Consider the following 8,369-nt stretch of genomic DNA (forward strand, 5'->3'; position numbering starts at 1 on the left):
GCCGCGCGCGTGCGCCCCCTGCCACAAAAATCTGCTGTCCCCTGCAGGGATGGGCTGGCACACCCCCCAGTGAAGGCTCCCAGTGCCTCTGCGGTGATGCTGGAGGGATGTGGGTTATCTGCTGGTGGGTCTGCAGGGCTGCTGTGTTCCCTGCCCTCTGCTCTGGCTGCAGGCAGCCCTGAGCTGGGCAGCCCCGAGGCAAAGCTGAGCCAGGGACTGCGAAACATTTGCCGTAGAATCTGAAGAATTTGGAGTGAAACCCCCAAAGAAATTAAGGACAGATGGGTTACAGGGGAAACAAGAAACCCAAATTCCTTCTGTCACTCAGTGCCTGTCTCCAAGGCAGCCCCTTGTCCTCTCTGTGCTGGCCACGGGGCTGGCTGGGCATCCTCCTGCATGCCAGGTGAGCCCCCCTGGGGACACCAGTCCCTCTGTCTGAGGATGATGCCAAGCAGGGACGATGCCCCTGCAGCACCCAGGCCCATCCCCACTGTCTGCCCATGGCCAACCCTTGCCCATTCCCCAGCAACGGCCCAGGAGGACTCAGGGCTCCCTCTGGAGAGCCCCTGTCCCCACCCCACAGTGGAGCAGAGCCTCGGGCAAAGCATCAGCCCCAAAGGAGCGGGAGCCACATGGCAGGAATTAACCTCCTCTGCCCTAATTAACAGCTCCTGGAGAGGCTCTGGGGCGAAGCCAGACCCGCCCGGGGTGTGAGCTCCATCCCCACGCCCACATTTCTGGGCTATAATCTCTGGGATTAGGAGCTCTCTGCTCGGGCTGGCGCTGGCACGCTGCCGGGCACCACGTCAGCCCCAGCACCTGCGTGCTGACTTCAGCCCCTCAACTATTTCTGATGCAACTCTCCTTTTTTTTTTTTATTTTGAGGGAGCTCAACGCTGTCGAACGTGTTAATGGGTAGAAATGAAGCATAATTGTTCCTTTGTGTAAAATCGGGGGAGAATAGCGGCGGCTTGGCTGCCAAAGTGGAAGTGCAAACAGGTTGGGGTGTGATCTGTCTGGGCTTTGCTCCGGGTTTGGCTTGGAGAGAAAAAGCTTCTCCTTCGAGAGCAAACCTTCTCCTGCCACAGCAAACCTTCTCCTGGGAGAAAAAAAACCTTCTCCTGGGAGAAAAATCCTTCTCCCTGCTCCTGGGAGGAAAATCAGCTGCTCCCCTCGCCACGGATGGGCAGGGAAAGGAAAGGAGGGGTTGGGAACTGGTGCATCTTCCCCCCTCTGAAGGTGCTGTGGGCAATTGCTGTTGTGTAAGGCTAATTTTATTATGGTGTGTTTGATAGATTCCCATACACCAAGCTGTGGTAAATAACATCCAGATGAAACCAACGCTGGCACAGCCACGGCCGGGCTGGGGAGGAGGAGGAGGAGGAGGAGGAGTGTGTGTGTGGATGCAGCACTCCAGATGCAAACAATAAGGCCAACGGATCTTGATTTCATCTGTCAAGTAATTGGGCTGGAAGTCTGTGCATGCTAATGACTCCACATCAAGCAGCTCGCTGCTCAGATGTGACCCATCCTGCTCCGTGGGGAGAGCGGGGGGCTGCAGCCCCTGGTGGCCGTGATGAATGTCCCCCAGATGTTATCCCACAGGGGAAGCCAGACCCACACGGATGGGATTAATAATGCCAAAGATCTGAGGTTAAAAATGACCGCGGGGCGTTCACATGAGCTCCAGGATGGTGGGTCCCGTGGGCTGGTCCTGCTGCGGGGGGCAGTGGGGTTTGAGGGGGGGCTGGCCCCATGTCCTGGCTCTGAGCCTGGAGCTGTATGGGGTGGCTGAGCAGCCTCGGGGCTCCCGGCACAGCAATGCCCCCCCAGCACCCCGTGGAGCAGCCCTGGCTGCTTTGGGGAGGCAGAGGATGCTCTGAGGAGCTCCAGCAGCCACGGGAGTTCGAGGTGGGGATGACAGGAGGGGTGTGGGGGTGCTTTGGAAGGTTCAGCCATGCAGAGCCAGCAGCCTCGTCCCAGACATGAAACTGTTAGGAGGTGTGGGCAGTGAGCTCCCCCAGCTGCCCCTGGCTTGGCATCTGCCCCACTCTCCAGCCTCATGCCAGCAGCCTGGGATGCAGAAGCCTCTGTGAGAGCCCCAGCATGAGGAGGTGCCTGCAGAACGTGCTGGTCCCCATGCCAGGCTGCTCTGGTCACCTCTGGTGCTGTGGTGATCCTAAAACCTGTTCCCAGCATTTTGAATCCATGAGCTCTGTTGGTTTTGTTTGTGCTCAGTAGCTGGGTCAGGTGATGGCTGAGACCCAAGACAGGGATGTCCCTCAGCACCACATCTCCACAGCTTTGAAACCTCTTCAGGGATGGGGGCTCCACCACTGCCCTGTGTAGTCTGGACCAGGCTCAGCACCCCCAGCTCCCTCAGCTGCTCCTCACCACATTTGGGCTCTAGACCCTTCCCCAGCAGCTTCGTTGCCCTTCTCTGGCCACGCTCCAGCCCTTCAGTGTCCTTCTGGAGTGAAGGGCCCCAAACTAACCCCAGTATCTGAGGTGTATCTCCCCAGTGCTGAGTCCAGGGGACAATCCCTGCCCTGCTCCTGCTGGCCACGCTATTTCTGCGTGCGCTCTGCAGCAGAGCCCCGTGGGGTGAGGAGAGACAGCAGAGTCCTGGAGCACAAGCACTCCAGTATTGGGATGAAGCTTGGAGGTGGAGGATGCTGGTGGGTACCAGGAGCCCCTGTGGAGTGATGCTGGGCCCAGGGCCCTGGAGTGGCTCTCCCTGAAGAAGAGGAGCTCTCCTTCTGCTGCCCCCTGGAAAAAGGATCTGGGCATCAAGAGGCTTTTGGCTCTGGATGGAGTTTTCCCGTGGTGCTTTCCCTGCCCCAGCACCTGCAGGCTCTGCTGCAGGAGGAGCTGTGGCTGTGCCCTGCACCCTCTCCGGAGCTTTTCCAGCCTTTCCCTGCTGATGGCTCCAGCATGTGTGCCACAGATGCTGAGAGAGGAGAGGGATCAGCCCTGTGCCTGCTGGGCAGAGGTGCAGCAGCAGGGGCTGGACCCTTCCCTCCCACCAGCTCCGTTCCACCCACCTCCCCAAATCTTGCCAGAAAACGGGGGGTTTGCACCCAGAAAGCAGGGTCGTGGGTGTGCATGGCTCTGGTGTGACCTGCTGGCCACTCAGGCTTTGACTTTGGTGGCTGTAACTCATGAAGGCACATGATCCATGCCACTGTGTGGGGGCAGGAGGGTATTAGCTCGTTAGGTTCATTACCCGATTCATTATCCCTTCATTAGCTGCTCTTAATGGTGCAATATTTTGCTGTCGTAGGGGTTTTGGAGCGCTGAGGCTGGAACAGACAATGGCAGCAGACAAACCAAATGCATCACCCCTGTCTAGGGCTGGGAAACTCTGGTGGGGCTGCTCGGGACGTGGGTGATGCTGGGGGCACCCGCAGCCACTGCCCCGTGCCAGGGCAGGGTGGGCTCTGGGCTGGCCCAGGGGAGAGGGGTCATCCCGTTCCTGTCAGGATCCTGACCCAAAGGGGCACCCTGAGCCCTGGGCTGCTGCTGAGGAGTTCTGAGACTCAGGTTTGATTGCACTGAGCTCTGGAATCCACGTTGCCTGCAGTGGAGGAGTGGGGGTTGGGGGGGTGCAGCTGCCTGGGGTTTGATCCAGGGCTTGGTTTTACCTCCCTCTTTGACACTTTTTCCCCCCCTCTGTTTTCAAAACCCAACCAAATGCCTGACAGAAGGACACTTGGGAGCCTGCCTCCCTCCTTGCTGGGAGCTTTTGAACTCCTCTTTTCCCCCTCCATCCCATCTGAGACGTTTTCTTTAAAACTTTGCTTTGCATGATTGCTCAGCTCTGCTCCAGATGTTCCAGTTCTCAATCCTACACCTTCCTCTCCCTTTGGCCACCGAATATTTGGCTGAACCAAAGCCCAATGAAAGCTGCCCTCCCCCTGTGTGTGGAATTAGCCAGGGCTTCATGGACTCATAAATGTGGCCATCTGGGCCTGGTGACATGATTTTTTAAAGGCAAACAAGCACAACAACCCCCTGCCCCAAGTTTTTTTTAAAGAAAGAGGAAATTTGTGAAACATTTTGCCTGAAAAAAGCCAGTTCCTGCAGAGCCTGGGCACAGTGGCACGGAGCTCAATGGCTGTGACTTGGGGGAAGTGAGTAGGCTGCTTGGTTGGGAGCAGCTCTGCCTGTTTACTGCCTGATTTTGGGAGCAGTCAGGAAATAATCCTCCAGTTCTGCCTGCCCTGTGCATGGCAGAGCTCACCCAGGCTCCAGCTCTCTCGTGGGTTTAGCCTGTAGTGCCAGGAGCTGGCTCCAGGCTGGCATCCTTCCCTTGCCACCAGGGTTTTGGGAGGGGCTGGTGCACCTTCCAGGCTCCCCAGTTCCACACCAGTGCTGTCCCAGTGCCTTTGGAGCAGCCTCCAGCCCAGCAGCAGTGGGAATGCAATGATGGCATGACCCAAATGGAATCAGCTCCATTTTTAGGCTAAAAAAGTGGGAGTAAACCTTGTGTTGACTTTTATTGCCAGCCTGTTGTAGAGGCATTGTGGAAAAGAAATGACAGAATGGTTTGGGTTGGAAGGGACCTTAAAGATCACCTCATTCCAACCCCCCTGCCATGGGCAGGGACACCTCCCACTAGATCAGCTTGTGCAGAGCCTCATCCAGCCTGGTCTTGAACACCTTCAGTGATGGAGCATCCTCAGCTTCCCTGGGCAACCTGTGCCAGGGTCTCACCCCCCTCAGAGTGAAGAACTTCTCATTTCCAACCTAAATCCTCCCCTCTTCCAGTCTGAAGCCATTTCCCCTCATCCTATCACTGCAAGCCCTGGCAAAAAGTCCCTCCCCAGGTGTTTTGTGGGCCCCCTTCAGCTCCTGGAAGGCCACAATGAGGGACTTCAGGGTAGTCTGTTCTTTTATCTGCCAGACTCCCCTGCCCTGGCAGTGCCACTGCCACAGCTGATGGGTTTGGGGCTGCCCATGGTGCCAGGGGCAGGGTCTCTGCTGTCACCAGGAGAGGTTCCCCTGTGTTCACCTCCTCCCTGGGAGCTGGACTGATGCCACATCTCCCCTTCCACCGACCCCGACGGGCTGATGGTATTGATCTGGACCTGCAAATAAGCACTGGGTGGAGAAACACCCTGCAGAACAAATAGCCATGGTCAGGTACATATTGATGGGCTGCCCAGAGCCTTTATTGGGATGCTTCCAAGCACATTAGAGATACATCTATTTGGCAGGTAATTAACTCTAAATGAGATCAGCAATGAACATATAATTATGGTTCCACTGAGCTTGTAAAGAGCAGGTGAGCTGCTGTCAGGATAGCCCTGGCTGGTCAGTCAGCTGCTCCTCCTGCAGATTGATGCAGCAGAGAAGCAGAAATCACTGCAGGGGATGTGAGGGGTGCTGGGGGGGCTGATGGTGGGGCCTGAGACCTTGCTCACACCCTGCCCACGACAGGCTCACCCTTGGGTTGTGTCTCTGGGAAACCCACAGAGACTTTGCCACCTCCACAGCACTGAACCCACCTTGTCCCCAGGCTTTTTGGGCTGCAGATTCCCCCCTGAAACACCCATCAGGGTGCTGGGCACAGTGCTGAAAGTCCCCTTCCACCTGCAGGCTGCAGCTGGGGGGACTCCAAACCATTTGCTTTGGCATCAGCCACCTGCAAAGAGCCGTGTTTCACCCTCTGGCTGTGTGGCATCACCTGGCATCTTCAAAAGGGGACTTTCTCAGCTGCAAATGGCCTTGTTACCCCATAGATCTAACCAGGATAAAGATATCCTCCTGCTTCTACAGCTCTGTGTGACCAGACACTGCCTAACAGCAAATCCAACACAGATAAAAGTACCTTTTCTGCTTGTCCCTGTAATTTTTCACTCCCAGGATGATGCGAAACCGTTGCCACGTTTTCTTCACCCAGGAGGGCACCAATACAGGAAAAATGACAGAGTTTGGGTTTGCATGGGCAAGAAGCAGGACAGTGGGGCCGAGGCAGAGCTGGGATGCTGTGCAGAGGATGTCTGAGAGCTCTGGATGGCACAGTTACGAGCTGGTGTCCTGGGGTGGGAGCTTTGGTGAGCGAAGGGCTGTCTCTGATGCTCTGCAGCTCTGCCTGCTCTAATAAAAATCACACATTTTGTGCATATTATTTTTTAAATTGAAGCTTTTTTTTAAAAAAAAAAAAAATCAGTGCCTTTTGGCTGCTTGATCCCCTTATTTGGATTATTTAAATGAAAAGCAGAAACGGGGGGAAGGCTCCTTTTGTAAGTCCAGCTGGCCAGGAGCCAGCCGTGCCTGGGCTGCCTGGGGGTCCTGTGCCATCGCTGCCCCAAAATGCTGCTGGGAGAATAAGGTGGAGCTGGTGAGCCTGCCTCTCTGTCGGGTCGGTGGAGGGAGCAGGGATTTGCAAAGCAGCGAGGGTCTGGGGAAAAGCCACATCTTCCTTTGGTGCTGTCAGCACCAGATTTTGCCTTCGGTGAGATGCTGTTGTCATTCAGTTGCCTGCAGCAGCACGGGAAGGGGCGTTGTGCTGGGCAGCCACGTCCTGCCATCCCGTGGGGAGCTCTGCAGGGCTGCAGCCAGTGCCTGATGCCAGGGGCATTGCTTCCCCTGCCAACCCCTCGCTCCAGGGATGCTGCTCCCTGCGGAGCCAGGCAGGAGAGCGGCTCTACCCTGGTCCAGGCAGCCTCTGCGTGGCTCAGCCCCCAAATCCCCAGGGAGACTGGGCTGGAGCAGGAGCTAAGGTGGCCAAACGTCACCTTTGGAGCTGGTGGGTGTTTTTGTTGTGCAAATGCTTCCTGGGGCTGCCTCCAGCTCGCTGGTATTGTTCTAGCTAGGGGCGATTTTTCTGTGTTGGAGTTTTGCAAAACCATATTAAGAAAAATCTCGCCCTGGTGCTGCTGGCTCTCCTCCAGGCTGGAAATTGCATTCCCCTGCTTGAAATTCCTCCCGGAGTTTCAGATGGAGAATGTACAACTTCACTTTCCATCTTGAGCTGCTTGTCACACATTTTAATAACAGGGGCTGTGCTACACCCCAGACGTGGCCGCGCGCCAGGAGTTTGAAGCGAACCCGTTGGAGCGGTTGTGGTGAGGGTTTGGACGAGCCTTGGTGGTGCTGGAGCCGTGGCTCAGCCCCAGCCCTGGCCCTTCCTGCTTCCCCCCCAGCCTGCCTCAGCCTCTTGGATCGAGGACAGAGTTTGAGGGTTCATTTTTCACCCTCTGCGTGAGCGCAGCGATGAGTTTGTTGCTGTCTCTGCCCCCGGTGATGGGGTACCCGGTCTGGAGGGGATGGGCTCTGCTGCACTGCAGCATCCACGAGCCCAATTAGAAGGAGACATGATTTATTCTCCTCCTTGGTGCTTGGGGAAAGACCCAACCGTCCAGTTTGGGTTTCTCCCTCCATGAAACTTGCCTCTCCCCACAGGCAGAGTCAGCACCAAGCCCCCCATACGTTGGGGATGGGGCTTTCATTTTAATACCCAGTGGTTAAACCTCAAAGCTTGGCAGGCCCCTGGGCAAAGGCTTGACCATGTCACAGGCCAGCTGAGCTGGGTGTCAAGGGGTGGCCTTTGCTGAGACCCTGGAGGGGACAAGCCCCCCGTAACATCACGTTGGGGATGGGGCTTTCATGTTAATACCCAGTGGATAAACCTCAGAACTTGGCAGACCCCTGGGCAAAGGCTTGACCACGTCACAGGCCAGCTGAGCTGGGTGTCAAGGGGTGGCCTTTGCTGAGACCCTGGAGGGGACCACGGAGGGATGGCACTGACAGGAGCCACAGCAGCATCTCCCATCCGGATGACCCCCAGGGCCCAGCTCCTGGTGGGGGGACCACAGCTTGGAGATGCCATCTCCTTGGCTGACAGGGCTCTGCTGCTTTAGGGCTGGTCCCAGGGCTGCTCTTCCAGCAAACCTCACTGTGCCTGGAGCTCTGGCATCCTGTGGTACTCACCTCCCTGGGGACAGGGCCACCTGCATCCAGATCCCCTGGCTGCGGGCGCTGGCTTGCTCCTTCCCGGGCTCCCTTTTATGGGTTGCTCTTTGAACCCCAGGAGTTGTGCTGTATTTGTAAAACACGGCTGTAATCAGGGCAACAGCCTTCCTAATTGGATTGGAAGGGCCGGGAGTAATTGGCTGTTTGGGAGCAGCCGGTTCCAATCAAGCTGTGCACGCCTTAATAAGTTTGCTCGCCTTTATCAGCTTGGCAAACTCTGCTGTGGAGGTGACCTGTTAAATGATCTCCCGTGTTTCTAAAGCATTTTTTTTCATCCCTGCTGATCCCTTGAGCCTTTTTCTTTCTTCTTTTGTAATAACAAACTTTGGGAGATCCCCCAGCGCCCCCGCTGCTGCTCCCGCGGCGGGCCGAGGGGAGGGGGCTGGAGG

Source organism: Merops nubicus, unplaced genomic scaffold (assembly GCF_000691845.1).
Source record: "Merops nubicus isolate BGI_N331 unplaced genomic scaffold, ASM69184v1 scaffold31670, whole genome shotgun sequence".
NCBI lineage: Eukaryota > Metazoa > Chordata > Aves > Coraciiformes > Meropidae > Merops > Merops nubicus.